The sequence below is a fragment of the Anser brachyrhynchus genome (assembly GCF_964034855.1).
Source record: "Anser brachyrhynchus genome assembly, chromosome: 2".
NCBI lineage: Eukaryota > Metazoa > Chordata > Aves > Anseriformes > Anatidae > Anser > Anser brachyrhynchus.
Window position 1 is genome coordinate 137,452,635 of NC_137695.1, and position 19,230 is coordinate 137,471,864.

General features: G+C 49.8%; 1 long non-coding RNA gene across 2 annotated transcripts in view; it reads left to right on the plus strand.

Annotated features, from left to right (window-relative positions):
• The window catches only part of LOC308189222, a 44,935-nt gene that overhangs the window by 10,566 nt on the left and 15,139 nt on the right, over positions 1–19,230 (plus strand). The gene's annotated exons all lie outside the window — the stretch shown is intronic.

Genomic DNA, 19,230 nt, shown 5'->3' on the forward strand with positions numbered 1-19,230 from the left:
TTGCCTTGCCTTGCCTTGCCTTGCCTTGCCTTGCCTTGCCTTGCCTTGCCTTGCCTTGCCTTGCCTTGCCTTGCCTTGCCTTGCCTTGCCTTGCCTTGCCTTGCCTTGCCTTGCCTTGCCTTGCCTTGCCTTGCCTTGCCTTGCCTTGCCTTGCCTTGCCTTGCCTTGCCTTGCCTTGCCTTGCCTTGCCTTGCCTTGCCTTGCCTTGCCTTGCCTTGCCTTGCCTTGCCTTGCCTTGCCTTGCCTTGCCTTGCCTTGCCTTGCCTTGCCTTGCCTTGCCTTGCCTTGCCTTGCCTTGCCTTGCCTTGCCTTGCCTTGCCTTGCCTTGCCTTGCCTTGCCTTGCCTTGCCTTGCCTTGCCTTGCCTTGCCTTGCCTTGCCTTGCCTTGCCTTGCCTTGCCTTGCCTTGCCTTGCCTTGCCTTGCCTTGCCTTGCCTTGCCTTGCCTTGCCTTGCCTTGCCTTGCCTTGCCTTGCCTTGCCTTGCCTTGCCTTGCCTTGCCTTGCCTTGCCTTGCCTTGCCTTGCCTTGCCTTGCCTTGCCTTGCCTTGCCTTGCCTTGCCTTGCCTTGCCTTGCCTTGCCTTGCCTTGCCTTGCCTTGCCTTGCCTTGCCTTGCCTTGCCTTGCCTTGCCTTGCCTTGCCTTGCCTTGCCTTGCCTTGCCTTGCCTTGCCTTGCCTTGCCTTGCCTTGCCTTGCCTTGCCTTGCCTTGCCTTGCCTTGCCTTGCCTTGCCTTGCCTTGCCTTGCCTTGCCTTGCCTTGCCTTGCCTTGCCTTGCCTTGCCTTGCCTTGCCTTGCCTTGCCTTGCCTTGCCTTGCCTTGCCTTGCCTTGCCTTGCCTTGCCTTGCCTTGCCTTGCCTTGCCTTGCCTTGCCTTGCCTTGCCTTGCCTTGCCTTGCCTTGCCTTGCCTTGCCTTGCCTTGCCTTGCCTTGCCTTGCCTTGCCTTGCCTTGCCTTGCCTTGCCTTGCCTTGCCTTGCCTTGCCTTGCCTTGCCTTGCCTTGCCTTGCCTTGCCTTGCCTTGCCTTGCCTTGCCTTGCCTTGCCTTGCCTTGCCTTGCCTTGCCTTGCCTTGCCTTGCCTTGCCTTGCCTTGCCTTGCCTTGCCTTGCCTTGCCTTGCCTTGCCTTGCCTTGCCTTGCCTTGCCTTGCCTTGCCTTGCCTTGCCTTGCCTTGCCTTGCCTTGCCTTGCCTTGCCTTGCCTTGCCTTGCCTTGCCTTGCCTTGCCTTGCCTTGCCTTGCCTTGCCTTGCCTTGCCTTGCCTTGCCTTGCCTTGCCTTGCCTTGCCTTGCCTTGCCTTGCCTTGCCTTGCCTTGCCTTGCCTTGCCTTGCCTTGCCTTGCCTTGCCTTGCCTTGCCTTGCCTTGCCTTGCCTTGCCTTGCCTTGCCTTGCCTTGCCTTGCCTTGCCTTGCCTTGCCTTGCCTTGCCTTGCCTTGCCTTGCCTTGCCTTGCCTTGCCTTGCCTTGCCTTGCCTTGCCTTGCCTTGCCTTGCCTTGCCTTGCCTTGCCTTGCCTTGCCTTGCCTTGCCTTGCCTTGCCTTGCCTTGCCTTGCCTTGCCTTGCCTTGCCTTGCCTTGCCTTGCCTTGCCTTGCCTTGCCTTGCCTTGCCTTGCCTTGCCTTGCCTTGCCTTGCCTTGCCTTGCCTTGCCTTGCCTTGCCTTGCCTTGCCTTGCCTTGCCTTGCCTTGCCTTGCCTTGCCTTGCCTTGCCTTGCCTTGCCTTGCCTTGCCTTGCCTTGCCTTGCCTTGCCTTGCCTTGCCTTGCCTTGCCTTGCCTTGCCTTGCCTTGCCTTGCCTTGCCTTGCCTTGCCTTGCCTTGCCTTGCCTTGCCTTGCCTTGCCTTGCCTTGCCTTGCCTTGCCTTGCCTTGCCTTGCCTTGCCTTGCCTTGCCTTGCCTTGCCTTGCCTTGCCTTGCCTTGCCTTGCCTTGCCTTGCCTTGCCTTGCCTTGCCTTGCCTTGCCTTGCCTTGCCTTGCCTTGCCTTGCCTTGCCTTGCCTTGCCTTGCCTTGCCTTGCCTTGCCTTGCCTTGCCTTGCCTTGCCTTGCCTTGCCTTGCCTTGCCTTGCCTTGCCTTGCCTTGCCTTGCCTTGCCTTGCCTTGCCTTGCCTTGCCTTGCCTTGCCTTGCCTTGCCTTGCCTTGCCTTGCCTTGCCTTGCCTTGCCTTGCCTTGCCTTGCCTTGCCTTGCCTTGCCTTGCCTTGCCTTGCCTTGCCTTGCCTTGCCTTGCCTTGCCTTGCCTTGCCTTGCCTTGCCTTGCCTTGCCTTGCCTTGCCTTGCCTTGCCTTGCCTTGCCTTGCCTTGCCTTGCCTTGCCTTGCCTTGCCTTGCCTTGCCTTGCCTTGCCTTGCCTTGCCTTGCCTTGCCTTGCCTTGCCTTGCCTTGCCTTGCCTTGCCTTGCCTTGCCTTGCCTTGCCTTGCCTTGCCTTGCCTTGCCTTGCCTTGCCTTGCCTTGCCTTGCCTTGCCTTGCCTTGCCTTGCCTTGCCTTGCCTTGCCTTGCCTTGCCTTGCCTTGCCTTGCCTTGCCTTGCCTTGCCTTGCCTTGCCTTGCCTTGCCTTGCCTTGCCTTGCCTTGCCTTGCCTTGCCTTGCCTTGCCTTGCCTTGCCTTGCCTTGCCTTGCCTTGCCTTGCCTTGCCTTGCCTTGCCTTGCCTTGCCTTGCCTTGCCTTGCCTTGCCTTGCCTTGCCTTGCCTTGCCTTGCCTTGCCTTGCCTTGCCTTGCCTTGCCTTGCCTTGCCTTGCCTTGCCTTGCCTTGCCTTGCCTTGCCTTGCCTTGCCTTGCCTTGCCTTGCCTTGCCTTGCCTTGCCTTGCCTTGCCTTGCCTTGCCTTGCCTTGCCTTGCCTTGCCTTGCCTTGCCTTGCCTTGCCTTGCCTTGCCTTGCCTTGCCTTGCCTTGCCTTGCCTTGCCTTGCCTTGCCTTGCCTTGCCTTGCCTTGCCTTGCCTTGCCTTGCCTTGCCTTGCCTTGCCTTGCCTTGCCTTGCCTTGCCTTGCCTTGCCTTGCCTTGCCTTGCCTTGCCTTGCCTTGCCTTGCCTTGCCTTGCCTTGCCTTGCCTTGCCTTGCCTTGCCTTGCCTTGCCTTGCCTTGCCTTGCCTTGCCTTGCCTTGCCTTGCCTTGCCTTGCCTTGCCTTGCCTTGCCTTGCCTTGCCTTGCCTTGCCTTGCCTTGCCTTGCCTTGCCTTGCCTTGCCTTGCCTTGCCTTGCCTTGCCTTGCCTTGCCTTGCCTTGCCTTGCCTTGCCTTGCCTTGCCTTGCCTTGCCTTGCCTTGCCTTGCCTTGCCTTGCCTTGCCTTGCCTTGCCTTGCCTTGCCTTGCCTTGCCTTGCCTTGCCTTGCCTTGCCTTGCCTTGCCTTGCCTTGCCTTGCCTTGCCTTGCCTTGCCTTGCCTTGCCTTGCCTTGCCTTGCCTTGCCTTGCCTTGCCTTGCCTTGCCTTGCCTTGCCTTGCCTTGCCTTGCCTTGCCTTGCCTTGCCTTGCCTTGCCTTGCCTTGCCTTGCCTTGCCTTGCCTTGCCTTGCCTTGCCTTGCCTTGCCTTGCCTTGCCTTGCCTTGCCTTGCCTTGCCTTGCCTTGCCTTGCCTTGCCTTGCCTTGCCTTGCCTTGCCTTGCCTTGCCTTGCCTTGCCTTGCCTTGCCTTGCCTTGCCTTGCCTTGCCTTGCCTTGCCTTGCCTTGCCTTGCCTTGCCTTGCCTTGCCTTGCCTTGCCTTGCCTTGCCTTGCCTTGCCTTGCCTTGCCTTGCCTTGCCTTGCCTTGCCTTGCCTTGCCTTGCCTTGCCTTGCCTTGCCTTGCCTTGCCTTGCCTTGCCTTGCCTTGCCTTGCCTTGCCTTGCCTTGCCTTGCCTTGCCTTGCCTTGCCTTGCCTTGCCTTGCCTTGCCTTGCCTTGCCTTGCCTTGCCTTGCCTTGCCTTGCCTTGCCTTGCCTTGCCTTGCCTTGCCTTGCCTTGCCTTGCCTTGCCTTGCCTTGCCTTGCCTTGCCTTGCCTTGCCTTGCCTTGCCTTGCCTTGCCTTGCCTTGCCTTGCCTTGCCTTGCCTTGCCTTGCCTTGCCTTGCCTTGCCTTGCCTTGCCTTGCCTTGCCTTGCCTTGCCTTGCCTTGCCTTGCCTTGCCTTGCCTTGCCTTGCCTTGCCTTGCCTTGCCTTGCCTTGCCTTGCCTTGCCTTGCCTTGCCTTGCCTTGCCTTGCCTTGCCTTGCCTTGCCTTGCCTTGCCTTGCCTTGCCTTGCCTTGCCTTGCCTTGCCTTGCCTTGCCTTGCCTTGCCTTGCCTTGCCTTGCCTTGCCTTGCCTTGCCTTGCCTTGCCTTGCCTTGCCTTGCCTTGCCTTGCCTTGCCTTGCCTTGCCTTGCCTTGCCTTGCCTTGCCTTGCCTTGCCTTGCCTTGCCTTGCCTTGCCTTGCCTTGCCTTGCCTTGCCTTGCCTTGCCTTGCCTTGCCTTGCCTTGCCTTGCCTTGCCTTGCCTTGCCTTGCCTTGCCTTGCCTTGCCTTGCCTTGCCTTGCCTTGCCTTGCCTTGCCTTGCCTTGCCTTGCCTTGCCTTGCCTTGCCTTGCCTTGCCTTGCCTTGCCTTGCCTTGCCTTGCCTTGCCTTGCCTTGCCTTGCCTTGCCTTGCCTTGCCTTGCCTTGCCTTGCCTTGCCTTGCCTTGCCTTGCCTTGCCTTGCCTTGCCTTGCCTTGCCTTGCCTTGCCTTGCCTTGCCTTGCCTTGCCTTGCCTTGCCTTGCCTTGCCTTGCCTTGCCTTGCCTTGCCTTGCCTTGCCTTGCCTTGCCTTGCCTTGCCTTGCCTTGCCTTGCCTTGCCTTGCCTTGCCTTGCCTTGCCTTGCCTTGCCTTGCCTTGCCTTGCCTTGCCTTGCCTTGCCTTGCCTTGCCTTGCCTTGCCTTGCCTTGCCTTGCCTTGCCTTGCCTTGCCTTGCCTTGCCTTGCCTTGCCTTGCCTTGCCTTGCCTTGCCTTGCCTTGCCTTGCCTTGCCTTGCCTTGCCTTGCCTTGCCTTGCCTTGCCTTGCCTTGCCTTGCCTTGCCTTGCCTTGCCTTGCCTTGCCTTGCCTTGCCTTGCCTTGCCTTGCCTTGCCTTGCCTTGCCTTGCCTTGCCTTGCCTTGCCTTGCCTTGCCTTGCCTTGCCTTGCCTTGCCTTGCCTTGCCTTGCCTTGCCTTGCCTTGCCTTGCCTTGCCTTGCCTTGCCTTGCCTTGCCTTGCCTTGCCTTGCCTTGCCTTGCCTTGCCTTGCCTTGCCTTGCCTTGCCTTGCCTTGCCTTGCCTTGCCTTGCCTTGCCTTGCCTTGCCTTGCCTTGCCTTGCCTTGCCTTGCCTTGCCTTGCCTTGCCTTGCCTTGCCTTGCCTTGCCTTGCCTTGCCTTGCCTTGCCTTGCCTTGCCTTGCCTTGCCTTGCCTTGCCTTGCCTTGCCTTGCCTTGCCTTGCCTTGCCTTGCCTTGCCTTGCCTTGCCTTGCCTTGCCTTGCCTTGCCTTGCCTTGCCTTGCCTTGCCTTGCCTTGCCTTGCCTTGCCTTGCCTTGCCTTGCCTTGCCTTGCCTTGCCTTGCCTTGCCTTGCCTTGCCTTGCCTTGCCTTGCCTTGCCTTGCCTTGCCTTGCCTTGCCTTGCCTTGCCTTGCCTTGCCTTGCCTTGCCTTGCCTTGCCTTGCCTTGCCTTGCCTTGCCTTGCCTTGCCTTGCCTTGCCTTGCCTTGCCTTGCCTTGCCTTGCCTTGCCTTGCCTTGCCTTGCCTTGCCTTGCCTTGCCTTGCCTTGCCTTGCCTTGCCTTGCCTTGCCTTGCCTTGCCTTGCCTTGCCTTGCCTTGCCTTGCCTTGCCTTGCCTTGCCTTGCCTTGCCTTGCCTTGCCTTGCCTTGCCTTGCCTTGCCTTGCCTTGCCTTGCCTTGCCTTGCCTTGCCTTGCCTTGCCTTGCCTTGCCTTGCCTTGCCTTGCCTTGCCTTGCCTTGCCTTGCCTTGCCTTGCCTTGCCTTGCCTTGCCTTGCCTTGCCTTGCCTTGCCTTGCCTTGCCTTGCCTTGCCTTGCCTTGCCTTGCCTTGCCTTGCCTTGCCTTGCCTTGCCTTGCCTTGCCTTGCCTTGCCTTGCCTTGCCTTGCCTTGCCTTGCCTTGCCTTGCCTTGCCTTGCCTTGCCTTGCCTTGCCTTGCCTTGCCTTGCCTTGCCTTGCCTTGCCTTGCCTTGCCTTGCCTTGCCTTGCCTTGCCTTGCCTTGCCTTGCCTTGCCTTGCCTTGCCTTGCCTTGCCTTGCCTTGCCTTGCCTTGCCTTGCCTTGCCTTGCCTTGCCTTGCCTTGCCTTGCCTTGCCTTGCCTTGCCTTGCCTTGCCTTGCCTTGCCTTGCCTTGCCTTGCCTTGCCTTGCCTTGCCTTGCCTTGCCTTGCCTTGCCTTGCCTTGCCTTGCCTTGCCTTGCCTTGCCTTGCCTTGCCTTGCCTTGCCTTGCCTTGCCTTGCCTTGCCTTGCCTTGCCTTGCCTTGCCTTGCCTTGCCTTGCCTTGCCTTGCCTTGCCTTGCCTTGCCTTGCCTTGCCTTGCCTTGCCTTGCCTTGCCTTGCCTTGCCTTGCCTTGCCTTGCCTTGCCTTGCCTTGCCTTGCCTTGCCTTGCCTTGCCTTGCCTTGCCTTGCCTTGCCTTGCCTTGCCTTGCCTTGCCTTGCCTTGCCTTGCCTTGCCTTGCCTTGCCTTGCCTTGCCTTGCCTTGCCTTGCCTTGCCTTGCCTTGCCTTGCCTTGCCTTGCCTTGCCTTGCCTTGCCTTGCCTTGCCTTGCCTTGCCTTGCCTTGCCTTGCCTTGCCTTGCCTTGCCTTGCCTTGCCTTGCCTTGCCTTGCCTTGCCTTGCCTTGCCTTGCCTTGCCTTGCCTTGCCTTGCCTTGCCTTGCCTTGCCTTGCCTTGCCTTGCCTTGCCTTGCCTTGCCTTGCCTTGCCTTGCCTTGCCTTGCCTTGCCTTGCCTTGCCTTGCCTTGCCTTGCCTTGCCTTGCCTTGCCTTGCCTTGCCTTGCCTTGCCTTGCCTTGCCTTGCCTTGCCTTGCCTTGCCTTGCCTTGCCTTGCCTTGCCTTGCCTTGCCTTGCCTTGCCTTGCCTTGCCTTGCCTTGCCTTGCCTTGCCTTGCCTTGCCTTGCCTTGCCTTGCCTTGCCTTGCCTTGCCTTGCCTTGCCTTGCCTTGCCTTGCCTTGCCTTGCCTTGCCTTGCCTTGCCTTGCCTTGCCTTGCCTTGCCTTGCCTTGCCTTGCCTTGCCTTGCCTTGCCTTGCCTTGCCTTGCCTTGCCTTGCCTTGCCTTGCCTTGCCTTGCCTTGCCTTGCCTTGCCTTGCCTTGCCTTGCCTTGCCTTGCCTTGCCTTGCCTTGCCTTGCCTTGCCTTGCCTTGCCTTGCCTTGCCTTGCCTTGCCTTGCCTTGCCTTGCCTTGCCTTGCCTTGCCTTGCCTTGCCTTGCCTTGCCTTGCCTTGCCTTGCCTTGCCTTGCCTTGCCTTGCCTTGCCTTGCCTTGCCTTGCCTTGCCTTGCCTTGCCTTGCCTTGCCTTGCCTTGCCTTGCCTTGCCTTGCCTTGCCTTGCCTTGCCTTGCCTTGCCTTGCCTTGCCTTGCCTTGCCTTGCCTTGCCTTGCCTTGCCTTGCCTTGCCTTGCCTTGCCTTGCCTTGCCTTGCCTTGCCTTGCCTTGCCTTGCCTTGCCTTGCCTTGCCTTGCCTTGCCTTGCCTTGCCTTGCCTTGCCTTGCCTTGCCTTGCCTTGCCTTGCCTTGCCTTGCCTTGCCTTGCCTTGCCTTGCCTTGCCTTGCCTTGCCTTGCCTTGCCTTGCCTTGCCTTGCCTTGCCTTGCCTTGCCTTGCCTTGCCTTGCCTTGCCTTGCCTTGCCTTGCCTTGCCTTGCCTTGCCTTGCCTTGCCTTGCCTTGCCTTGCCTTGCCTTGCCTTGCCTTGCCTTGCCTTGCCTTGCCTTGCCTTGCCTTGCCTTGCCTTGCCTTGCCTTGCCTTGCCTTGCCTTGCCTTGCCTTGCCTTGCCTTGCCTTGCCTTGCCTTGCCTTGCCTTGCCTTGCCTTGCCTTGCCTTGCCTTGCCTTGCCTTGCCTTGCCTTGCCTTGCCTTGCCTTGCCTTGCCTTGCCTTGCCTTGCCTTGCCTTGCCTTGCCTTGCCTTGCCTTGCCTTGCCTTGCCTTGCCTTGCCTTGCCTTGCCTTGCCTTGCCTTGCCTTGCCTTGCCTTGCCTTGCCTTGCCTTGCCTTGCCTTGCCTTGCCTTGCCTTGCCTTGCCTTGCCTTGCCTTGCCTTGCCTTGCCTTGCCTTGCCTTGCCTTGCCTTGCCTTGCCTTGCCTTGCCTTGCCTTGCCTTGCCTTGCCTTGCCTTGCCTTGCCTTGCCTTGCCTTGCCTTGCCTTGCCTTGCCTTGCCTTGCCTTGCCTTGCCTTGCCTTGCCTTGCCTTGCCTTGCCTTGCCTTGCCTTGCCTTGCCTTGCCTTGCCTTGCCTTGCCTTGCCTTGCCTTGCCTTGCCTTGCCTTGCCTTGCCTTGCCTTGCCTTGCCTTGCCTTGCCTTGCCTTGCCTTGCCTTGCCTTGCCTTGCCTTGCCTTGCCTTGCCTTGCCTTGCCTTGCCTTGCCTTGCCTTGCCTTGCCTTGCCTTGCCTTGCCTTGCCTTGCCTTGCCTTGCCTTGCCTTGCCTTGCCTTGCCTTGCCTTGCCTTGCCTTGCCTTGCCTTGCCTTGCCTTGCCTTGCCTTGCCTTGCCTTGCCTTGCCTTGCCTTGCCTTGCCTTGCCTTGCCTTGCCTTGCCTTGCCTTGCCTTGCCTTGCCTTGCCTTGCCTTGCCTTGCCTTGCCTTGCCTTGCCTTGCCTTGCCTTGCCTTGCCTTGCCTTGCCTTGCCTTGCCTTGCCTTGCCTTGCCTTGCCTTGCCTTGCCTTGCCTTGCCTTGCCTTGCCCTTGCCTCACAGCAGAACAACCTGGAAGTTGTATCTGAAGAGTTTTTCTTCTTTTACCCCTTTATATTATTAAAATTATGAGTAAAATTTTGGCATTGTCTGTCTTTTCAAAGAATTACTGGAAGGTAAAAGAAGTGTTTACTGTGAATCATAATACTTAAAATGGTTTGACTCTTAGTTTTTCAAGGAAGCCTTCTCTTTTCAATGCTAAATATTGAAGTTAAATGGGAGTAATAAACTCTAAAAGTCATTTTAGTTACCTTAAAATACCTGTCTCAACAAATTCTTCAATGGTGTCACCACTCTACTAGTCCACCAGTCAAAGTATCTTTCAGCCTGGTTGGAATATGAATATCTGATTTTAATTATCTATCTAATATCTAATTTTAAATATATATATTAAAAATCTGAACCAAGCTAAAATAAAATTTTCCAACATTCATTTTCAAATAAAATGGAAAGAAACAAGAAATCAATACAAGTTTGAAATTCCTTTTTTCATCTTTAAATCACTGGTATGGAGATGCTTATGTTTGGGTCATTATTATGTCCAGATTGATTTGTTCCTATCAAGTTGCAATTTTTGTGATAGGTAAGAAGTGGTAGAATTTGATTCACCTCCCTCTTCAGTTCAGATGTTACTGCCCTCATCTCACTCTCACCTACTCAGAGAAGGAATGTCATGTACAGCATGCTATTATTTTTTGCTCAAGTGAAAGGACATGTTATTTATAAAACATACTCACTTTTCCACACCTAAAGGGCAAAACTGAGCCTTTTGACTTTCCACCTCTCCAGATGTGAAATTCCAGATCAGACACCAACCTAGAACAACCTTTTTTATGGGCCATCTCTTCACCTCTCTTCCATTCCTTTTCGCTGCCAATAAATTGCATAAAAAGCAGTTCTGGCTGTCTGAAGACTCTGTCTCGGAAAGAGTGCAGCAAGTCTTGAATGGCCTTTGACTTCTTCGTGTTTCTTGGTATAGAAAGATTCAGCATAGACAAGAAAGAGAAGGAAAGCAAATAAACAGATAAACCTATTTCCTAAATTATTGGACAGTCTCATAAAGGAACAAGTCAAACCTGATCAACTCCCAAAGTTAAAAGAATTTTTGTCCAATTGACCCAAAGTTTCTAACTTGAAGTTCAGAATAATTCTGCTTATGCCTCAAGCATTTTTACAATGTTGAAAGTCTTATTCCATTAGACTGCCCATGTTGTACTGTCTGGCGATATGTATCAGTCAGTCTAATTCCAAAACCCCCTTGGTCATCTGTGGACATCTTCCAGTGGCTGTTTCATATTGTGGTCAGCTTCACTGATATTAGAAATATACAGGAGTTTTACATCAAATTCCAAAAATAGCATGTTGATAGGAACAGAACAGGCAACAAACTCAATTTTCATTCATTCTCTGAAGGACATATGTTATCTTCTTCCTTCTGGTTCATTCACATTCCTCCTCACAGATTCATGTCCTCTCAGAGATCAGAAAAAAAAATGATACGAATTAATATTTTGCAATATTTTTTGTCCACCTTTCATTCCCTTGCGCCTCCTCTGTGGTGGTGCATGACCTTATTCTGTGTGGCAGACACTTTAAGACAGTATTATTATGCGTTCGGTGAACTCGTTAGAAAAGGTTGCCTTTGAATAAAAAAAATAAATGACACTTAAGGGCACCAGACTCTCCTGCCATCACTGCCCTTGATACATTTACTCCAAAGTATCTTTCTGTGTGGTGATTCCCAATGATGGCAGCTAAAAGCAGGCTGCTACTTTTGATCATTAAGCACCCTGGAAAATCCACATAGTGCCCCTTTCAAGAAAACATCTCATGATGCTTTAAGAAAACATGTCGTGGTGACACAGCATGAAAAATCTGATATGAATACATTTAACGTGTTTCAAAATAAATAACAAAACACCCACAGCAGGAAGAATGAAAAGCAAAGTTTTGAACATTACTGGATATTGGAAAGTACTGAATATTGAAAGATATCGAGTATTTTAGGTATTGAAAGTTCTTTAAACTTGAACCATTCGGGAAAGGAGACTGCAAACCACCTCTAAGAGAAGAAACCATGGTCATGGGTGGAAAGAAAATTTTGGGGGGGATAAGAAAAATAAATTCCTCAGGAATGATAAAAAAGTGTGAAGGGAAGCCTGACTCAAGTACAAGTGCAAAAAAACACAGAGAGTGGGAAACAAGCAGGAGGAACTAGAGCTCTGCATGTGGTTACAGAGCTATAACATTGTTGGAATAACTTGGATGAGCAGGGGAAAGTTCAGATGACTGCACTGCTATGGTGGATATCAGCTCTTCGGGAGACACAGAAAAAACAACGGTAGCTTATCCTCTATGTGAAGAAGCAGATCTAATATATGAAGTGCTTGAATGGGATGGTTGATGGGCTGGGTGAGAGTTTGTGCATCATGATCAGAGGAGAGCTCAGTGAGAATGGCAATGTGGTGTGATGGTGTTACAGACCACCCAAACAAGGTGAATAAGTGGGAAAAGATTTCTTTAAACAACTCAAGAAAGTCCTTGGATGAGAGATGCTATTTCTTATGTAGGATTTCAACCTCATGGCATCTTCTGGAAGAGCAGCACTGTGGACACAAGCAGTCTAAGAGGTTCATGGAGGGCAGGGTCATTTCTTGGTAGAGGTACTGGATGGGTCAACCATGGGTTATGCACAATTAGATCTGCTATTACAAACAAGAAAGAATTGGTTGGGAATGTGATAATCAGTGGCAACCACTATTTTAGTGCCCACTAAATTGAAGATCCTGAGGGGTGTGAGGAGGAAGAATAGCTGAATAGGGGCAGCCAGAGGTTGGCTAAGTTGGGAAATGGACAGATGGGATCCCATGGGAAGAGCTCTGAAGGTAAAGATCTTGGGAAATCTGGCAGGTGCTAGGGACAACCTTCTCCAGACTCAAATACAATCCCTCCCAACACCCAGGAAATTAGGTAGGTGTATCAGGAGGCTGACTTTGCTAAACAGAGAACACAAGTACAAGCTCCTGCAGGGAAAAACAGCACACAGGAAGTGAAAGCAGATAGAGGCCACAAAGGGATATGGAACCCACGCCCAGGCATACAAGGGAAGTGCTATGAAAACCAAGGCTCACCTATAGTTGATGGTTGCAAAAGATGTCAAAGGCAACAAGAACTTCTACCATTAGCTCAGGAAAAGGCTAAGCAGAGAAAACAAGGTTCTGTTGCTGAAAGGGGAAGGTGATCTACTGCCAGCAGACAAAACGGAGCTTAGGTACTTGCTGCCTGCTTTGCCTCTTCATCGGCAAGGCCTCCCAGACATCTGTGTTTATTTAATGGGTTCAAGGGTGATAAGAATAGCCAGCTCTGGCTGAGGATCCAGTGAGGAACTATTTGCAAGGACCCAACCTCTACAAGTCCATGAGACCAGATGAGTTGCATGGTAGCAGGACAACAGACAACAGACAATTTTGTTTTCAATTAAATTAAAACAACTGAATTTCCAACTGGATACAAGGAGAAACTCTTTTCCCATGAGGGCAATCAAGCAGGGGAACCAACTGCTCAGGGAAGATGTGCAGTGCCCATCCCTGGAGGTTATCAAGACCTGACCTGAGCAACTTGAGCTGACCAGAAAGCAGACCCTGCCTGGAGCAGCAGGTTGGGCTAGCAGCCCCCTGAGGTCCCTTTACACCTGAATTATCCAGTAGTGTTCTGATTGTGGTAGCAGTCTGGTGGTATCAGTTGACTGTGAGAAGATGTAAAGCCAAAGCTGTCAGCTCTGTTCCCTCTGACTCCAAATGTTCATCTTGATCCAGCTTTCTGGCAGAATAGTGGTACACAAATAATTCACTTTTGAAGATGATAAACAGCCATGCAAATCTTAAAAACAATGAAAGTGGTAGGAAAGAATCAGTGGGGGTCTGTCTTTTATTAAATAGATTACAGGTGAAATTCTTCACTTGGTTGTTGGGTGAATGCTGTGACTGTTAGACTCTTTTGTCAGGGGATTTGGAATTGAGTCTATATCCACTGCTCCAGGACAAGGAGAACCAGCTGCTAGGGAGACAGCTGTATCTCTGGCTTTCATAGATTTAGGTGTTCACACACCAGACTGTTACTGTTAGTCACTGAGTGACTGTGTTATACACCCTCAAGCAACGGGTCAGACAGGTTGAGTGTTTCAGTTGCAGACCATCTCTCCATCACATTTTCATGTGTGGAGATTTTCAGATCTTATATTGACTCACCACCTGTAAAAGCAGACAACCTAATGGAAAAAAAGAGCAACACTTAAAATGTTGTTTTTCTCCACAGCTCTGTAGCATGAAGTTATAAAAATACTTGAAGCAGGACTTGTTTTTTGTTGTTAACTCTTTCTTGTGCCGTCACAAAGCCATCATTAAAGCACAACTGGAGATAGACTAAATAAATATGGCATGCTTTGTTTCTGAATGTCACATCAGCAAGTGAGGCAACTGATTATCAATCTTCCTTGCTTGTTTGCTGAGGAGTTACTGTAGCAGTGAATTCAGCACCGTCAGGGAAGTAGGGCCAAATGATTCTGAGCACTCCAAGCTCATATGGGAGGCTGAGATTAGAAGTTTCCTAATTTAAACCGGGTTGTTGAACAACCCCCATCCTGGATTTCTGGTGTTTTGTGTTGTCAGCAAAGGTCTAACAGGTGGAAGAGAAAGGAGTTTAAAATGGAGGGAAAAAGTAATTCTGAAAACCTCAGGTTTCTTAGGTGTCCTCCAACAGCGTGTAAGGTTTTAGAGAAAACCTTGGAAAGAAACAATACAAGTAAACAGAAAGTAGAATAAAAGACATAAGGGATATAACAAAAGTGGATCAACCAGACTTAAGGCAATACTTTCTTCTGTGACGTGATGTATATCTGGAACAAGGAAAACATACATGATACCTTTGTTGCTTGCTACAAAACTGCTAGGATGGAGATTCTCTTTTGTATGAACACATTTTGTATAATTTTTATGCTAAAACTCTAAAAACCGGCTAAGCAGACCATGTAATCACTAGTTATATTAAAACTGTTGGGAAGATGTTATTGACAAAGTATATGGAAGATACTTTTAAACTCATCTTACAAAAATTTTTACATTAGTGACTTTAACTCAGAGACATAAATGTATTGATGGCACTGGCTGATAACAAACTGGGAAGCATCATCAGCTCAGAGGAGGTCTGAAATAAGAGTAAGAGGTTAAAATAACACAGGTTTTATGGCAAAGTCACACTTTTATTTTCAAACTACAAGAGTTTTCTGCTGTTTTAAGACTTCATAACTATGAAACAATAGAAGAAAAGGAAGACCAGGGGGTGCTAGTCAACTACAGAGCATCTGTGAGCCCTCAGCATGGTCCAAATGAAAGAGATTTACACCCAGAATTTTCAGTAATGGGATGGAAGGATCGATGCTGGTGGCGAAGCCTCCTACAAAGACTGTGTGCGAGTCCTCTGCTGCCACAGTGGCAGGGATGGCTGGAGGAGGGTTTCTTCTTGTATGAGGTGAGATAGGGCAACAAAGCTGATGAGGGGTCTGGAGAACAAGTCTTATGAGGACAGGCTGAGGGAGCTGGGATTGTTCAGCCTGGAGAAGAGGAGGCTCAGGGGCAACCTTATCACACTCTATAGGTACCTTAAAGGAGGCTGTAGCAAGGTAGGGGTTGGTCTATTCTCCCACGTCCCTGGTGACAGGACGAGGGGGAATGGGCTAAAGTTGTGCCGGGGAGGTTTAGGTTGGATATTAGGAAGAACTTCTTTACTGAAAGGGTTGTTAGGCAATGGAATGGGCTGCCCAGGGAAGTGGTTGAGTCACCATCCCTGGAGGTCTTTAAAAGACATTTAGATTTAGAGCTTAGTGATATGGTTTAGTGGAGGACTTGTTAGTCAGAGGTTGGACTAGATGATCTTGGAGGTCTCTTCCAACCTAGATGATTCTGTGATTCTGTGATTCTGTGATGTGGGCAGTTAAACCTCATTAGCTCAGCAGAAAGAAGAGTGAGAAGGGATTTAACTAATCTGTAAAAATACATCACAGAAACATCAGAGTGGGAAAAACAGTTTGTGTTAGAGGAAACTGTTCATGTAGGAACAGGTGGGAATACGCTATATACATATAAGTATTGGGTGGAAATGAGAAGAAATTTCTCTGTAACAGGGATATTCTGAAACAGACATCCAAGCAGAGTATAAAAGGCAGATGGCTGGTCTAGTTTTGTATTTCAACAAATGTCTTTCAATCAGCACTCAGGTTAGACACACACAAATTGATGTGTTTGCAAAAATAATTGTGTGTGGTGGATGCTTATTACAGCAGCCTTTCTGACTAGCTATGTCCCTTTCAATCATCTCTTATGCTAAATGAGCTCTTATTCTAAATGACTTAGAGCAGTGACATGGAGGTTGCTTTCCCAGATTTCAAGCCAATGACCTAACTACAGAACTGGCTTTTACAATGTAGTTATTTTCTTGATTTTTGTTGTTCTTTCTTTTCATTTCAGAAGGTCTTGATTTCCCTCTTCTCATGGAAGCATAGTGAAAAATTAAAATATCCACAGCAGTAAAGGTGGGACTATAAAACTGCTTCCTGTCCAACTCCAGCCTGAGAATTGCTGCTGGGCTCAAGGTGTGCTTACTGACATCCCATCTGCTGCAACTCCACCTGCTAACGTGACATGTCAGTGCAGTTTAATTCCTTGGGGAGCACCATGTAATTGCCAGTGCTGAGGTTGGACCCTGGGGAATCGCACACAGCGCTGCTGGTGGCTGCTGGTGGTAGGATTTAATCACTCACTCTCTCGTCCTTTGGTACAAGTGGCCGGTGCTGGACTTAGACAGTCCTTGCATATCACAGCCAATGAACCATCTGGGTAAGGCCTAAAGTTTCCAGCTGAAACTCATGGCAAAATTTTCATTATGCCCTATAAGAGCTGTTGATCTGATAAAATAATCCACACGTCCTTTTTCCAGAAAAGTAAAAGATTATCCTTTCAGTCAACACCAATGTTTCACTGAGTAACAGGCAAGCTTAAGGAAATTCCTGTGAATTTTTATTTTGTGTTGGTGTGTGATTTTGTTTTGATCCCATTTTGAATATCTTCTGGCGAATTTTGTATCTTAAACAGTGACAAGGAAATGAAAATCTTAATGCCAGAATCCAGCAGAGTGAAAACTGAGATCTAGGAATCAGAAATCGAGACCAATTCTCTTTTACCAGATACTGAAAACTGTATAAAAATGCACAGGAAGCTTTTACAGCTTTCCACTGTCTGACCCATCAACTTAAACTTTCACTTATAACTAGGATCTGATTTCTCCAGAGAATTAAGACTACAAGTTTCCAAAGAGAATGGCCAGCCCTGAGGAATATATAACGCTCTTAGAATTTCTAAAATATTTAAAAATACATTAAAACTGTTCTAAAATCTGTCCACTTCATTTAAGTATTATGACTGCTTGGCAAATCTAGCTCCACCTGTGCTGTCAATACCCTTTGCATCTGATTCTCCAGTTCTTCAGAACCTCAGCGGGTACCACAATGAAGCACTCATTAGAAAATAAAAACATAAAATAAAATAAAAAAAGCTTGGTTTGGGTGAATAATTTTATGTTTGTGATCTCATCTGGTCCAACGTCACCTACCACTGTGTGCAGTCCAGGAGCATGCTGTTGAGTTATAGCCCTTTGGTACTAGTGTTGCTTCCACTTCAGCTATAAATTAGTCATCGGCAGAGGGTCATTATATTGAAATAATCCTGCAGGCATTCACCCTGTAACATCACTGGGAAATAAAAGTATTTGCTGAATGTCAATCTTCACTTCAAAATTTAGAGCATTATTTCACTTTTGTGTTCCTGTTAAAGGTGTGGCTTATTAATTTTTCTCAAATGGTCTTCTTCTGGTAAAATTTAAAGCAATGTATCTGACAGAAAACATTTAACAATAGCTAAGAAGCAGGAAAGTTAGGATTGAATCCGTGTCAAAGTCACCAATATCCCCTGGAGAAACACAGCCCTTATATCAGCTATATATTTTTATTACACCCAATTTCAGTTTTCTTGTTAAAAGAAGGTCTCCTTAAGCCCTTGCATTTCTCCTGCTCCATTCCCCGTGGTTCACAAGTACAATAGTGAATGTAAGCTACAATAAAAAGGTCATTTTCTTCTTTCAGCAACAGTAACACAAGTGGCTGCATTTCCTGATTCTGGATTAAGTTCAAGATTTCAAATACGACTGGGCTAGTTTCTGATTAGAAAGTTTGATATTTATCACAGACTTTCCTGTCTTCCATATCCAGTGCGAGTGAGGCTGTAAAAAGGTAAACTGAAAGGAACCATTCTTTTATTCAGCAATTAACCCCATCTGAGTAAATAATACGATGTTGTGCACTTGAGCCTTAGCTGTTATGCACCGAATTCAGAATTCAAAACGGCTTCAAAGCCGCGTTTGTGAAATGATGACAAGATGCTGCAGAAACAGCTTTTCATGTGGAATATAATGCAAGTATTGTGTTACATAGTACAGTAACAAATAGAGTATAGTTGTAATGATATAGCAGATAAAGTGTCTGGAAGTACTTACCTGAGGGAAACTCAATCTTATTTTACTTCAGGGCCTGAGGCTTATAAACACAGTGTATGGTCTTGGAACTTAAATATTAGAAGAATCATTTTATTGGGGGGAGGAGAAGGTAATGTTTCTGATTACAGGCAAATATAATCTCAGTGCCCAAATACAAGGCAGAAATAGTCCAAATTCCTTCATGCAGTCTCGCAGCATGACTTTTTTTCCTGCAGCAGGCACACCAAGTCCAAAAGAAGTAAAGCAGCCCTATGAGTGATCCAGACAGAAGAAAGCCATGGATGGGCACAGGGCTCCAGCAAGGTCTGGAGTGTCCTACCAGCTGCAGGGTGCACAGAGATGGTAGGGGGAAAGGGTCTGTGGGAAGGATTGTGTCTGCAGGGGGTTCCTGTGGCCCCTAAGGAGGGTCCCACATGCCAGAGCATCTTGCCCCATTGCCACAGCATCCGTGGAGATGTCTCCAGGGCTTTAAATTACTTCCAACAGGGTGTGAGGGCAGTTTAAGCACAGATTGTGGCAGCAGGAGAGGGCAGCTGCATCTATTACAATAAATAATTAAGGACCGGGGTACAGGCTCCCAGAGACATGGGTTGTTTAATTTTTTATACGTATCTTAGCATAATTTTTGACCTGTTCTGTCCATCCATAGACATCTATCTCCAGGGCATGCTTCAATATTAACATATGCCAGTGACCTCTGCTGAGAGAGGCTCTGGGCATGGCTGTGCTGCCAAGGAGGGGACGTGGAGCAGCCACATGGGAGCTCACACAGGTACTTGCCCATCAGCCACAGAAACCTCACCAGTCTGGTTTATTTAATAGCAGAAAGAGAGCCCCAGTGCACTCTCTTTTCCCTCCCTCTCCTTTGTCTCTGTATTGAGCCAAACATCACCTGGAAGGGAAAAAACATTGGCTGAAAAACTGCAAAAGCTGCTATGCCTGCTCTGAGCGTGAAGAGAAGCAGAAGTGCACTGTGTGTCTGTATGGATATTTTCAGGGCACGTCCATGGCTGCACACGTCTGATGGGACTGACAGAAACCCCTGCTGGGATTTCCCCTGTGGCTTTCCCAGAGTCAGGCCCTGTAGTGTACACTTTTTTTCTTTAAGAGTATCTCAGGGGTGTGTGTGTGTCTCACGGCCCCTCTGGGAGCATTTGTTTCCACAGAAGAAGAAAGGACATCTACCATGGTTTGGCAGGGGATGCTGCTCATGCAGACAGGATGCATACTATCCCCTCCACGTGCATGCAGGCAGGCACAGCAGAAGGGTCAGCACAATTGGAGCTTAATGGACAAACACCTGGGAATGCAACTGCATGACCTAAAACATAACAGCTTAGATATTAGTAAAAATTTCCTTACCGTGAGGGTGGACGAGCACTGGAACAGGCTTCCTAGCGAGGTGGTGGATGTCCAATGCTTGTCGGTGTTCAAGAGGCATTTGGACAATGTCCTCATCAATACGCTTTAAGTCCTAAGGCGGCCAGGCAGTTGGACTTGATGATCTTTGCAGGTCCCTTCCAATTGAACTATTCCATTCCATTCCATTCCATTCCATTCCACTCCACTCTATTCTGTTCTAGCAGCTCCCAGCCTCTTCTTGCTCCCTGCTGGGCATTCTTCTCACTTTCCTAGTCAGCAGATGAAAACACACAACTTAGCAAAATCACAATTTTGTTATCAGAGGCTACAGGCATGCTTCTGGGACTTTGGCTTGCTGAGGAAGATGTGCCAGTGCAAGTTGATGGCCAACTGATATCTAGGACAGCCTTGGTCTCAGCATCACAGTCAGTATTTTAGTTTGA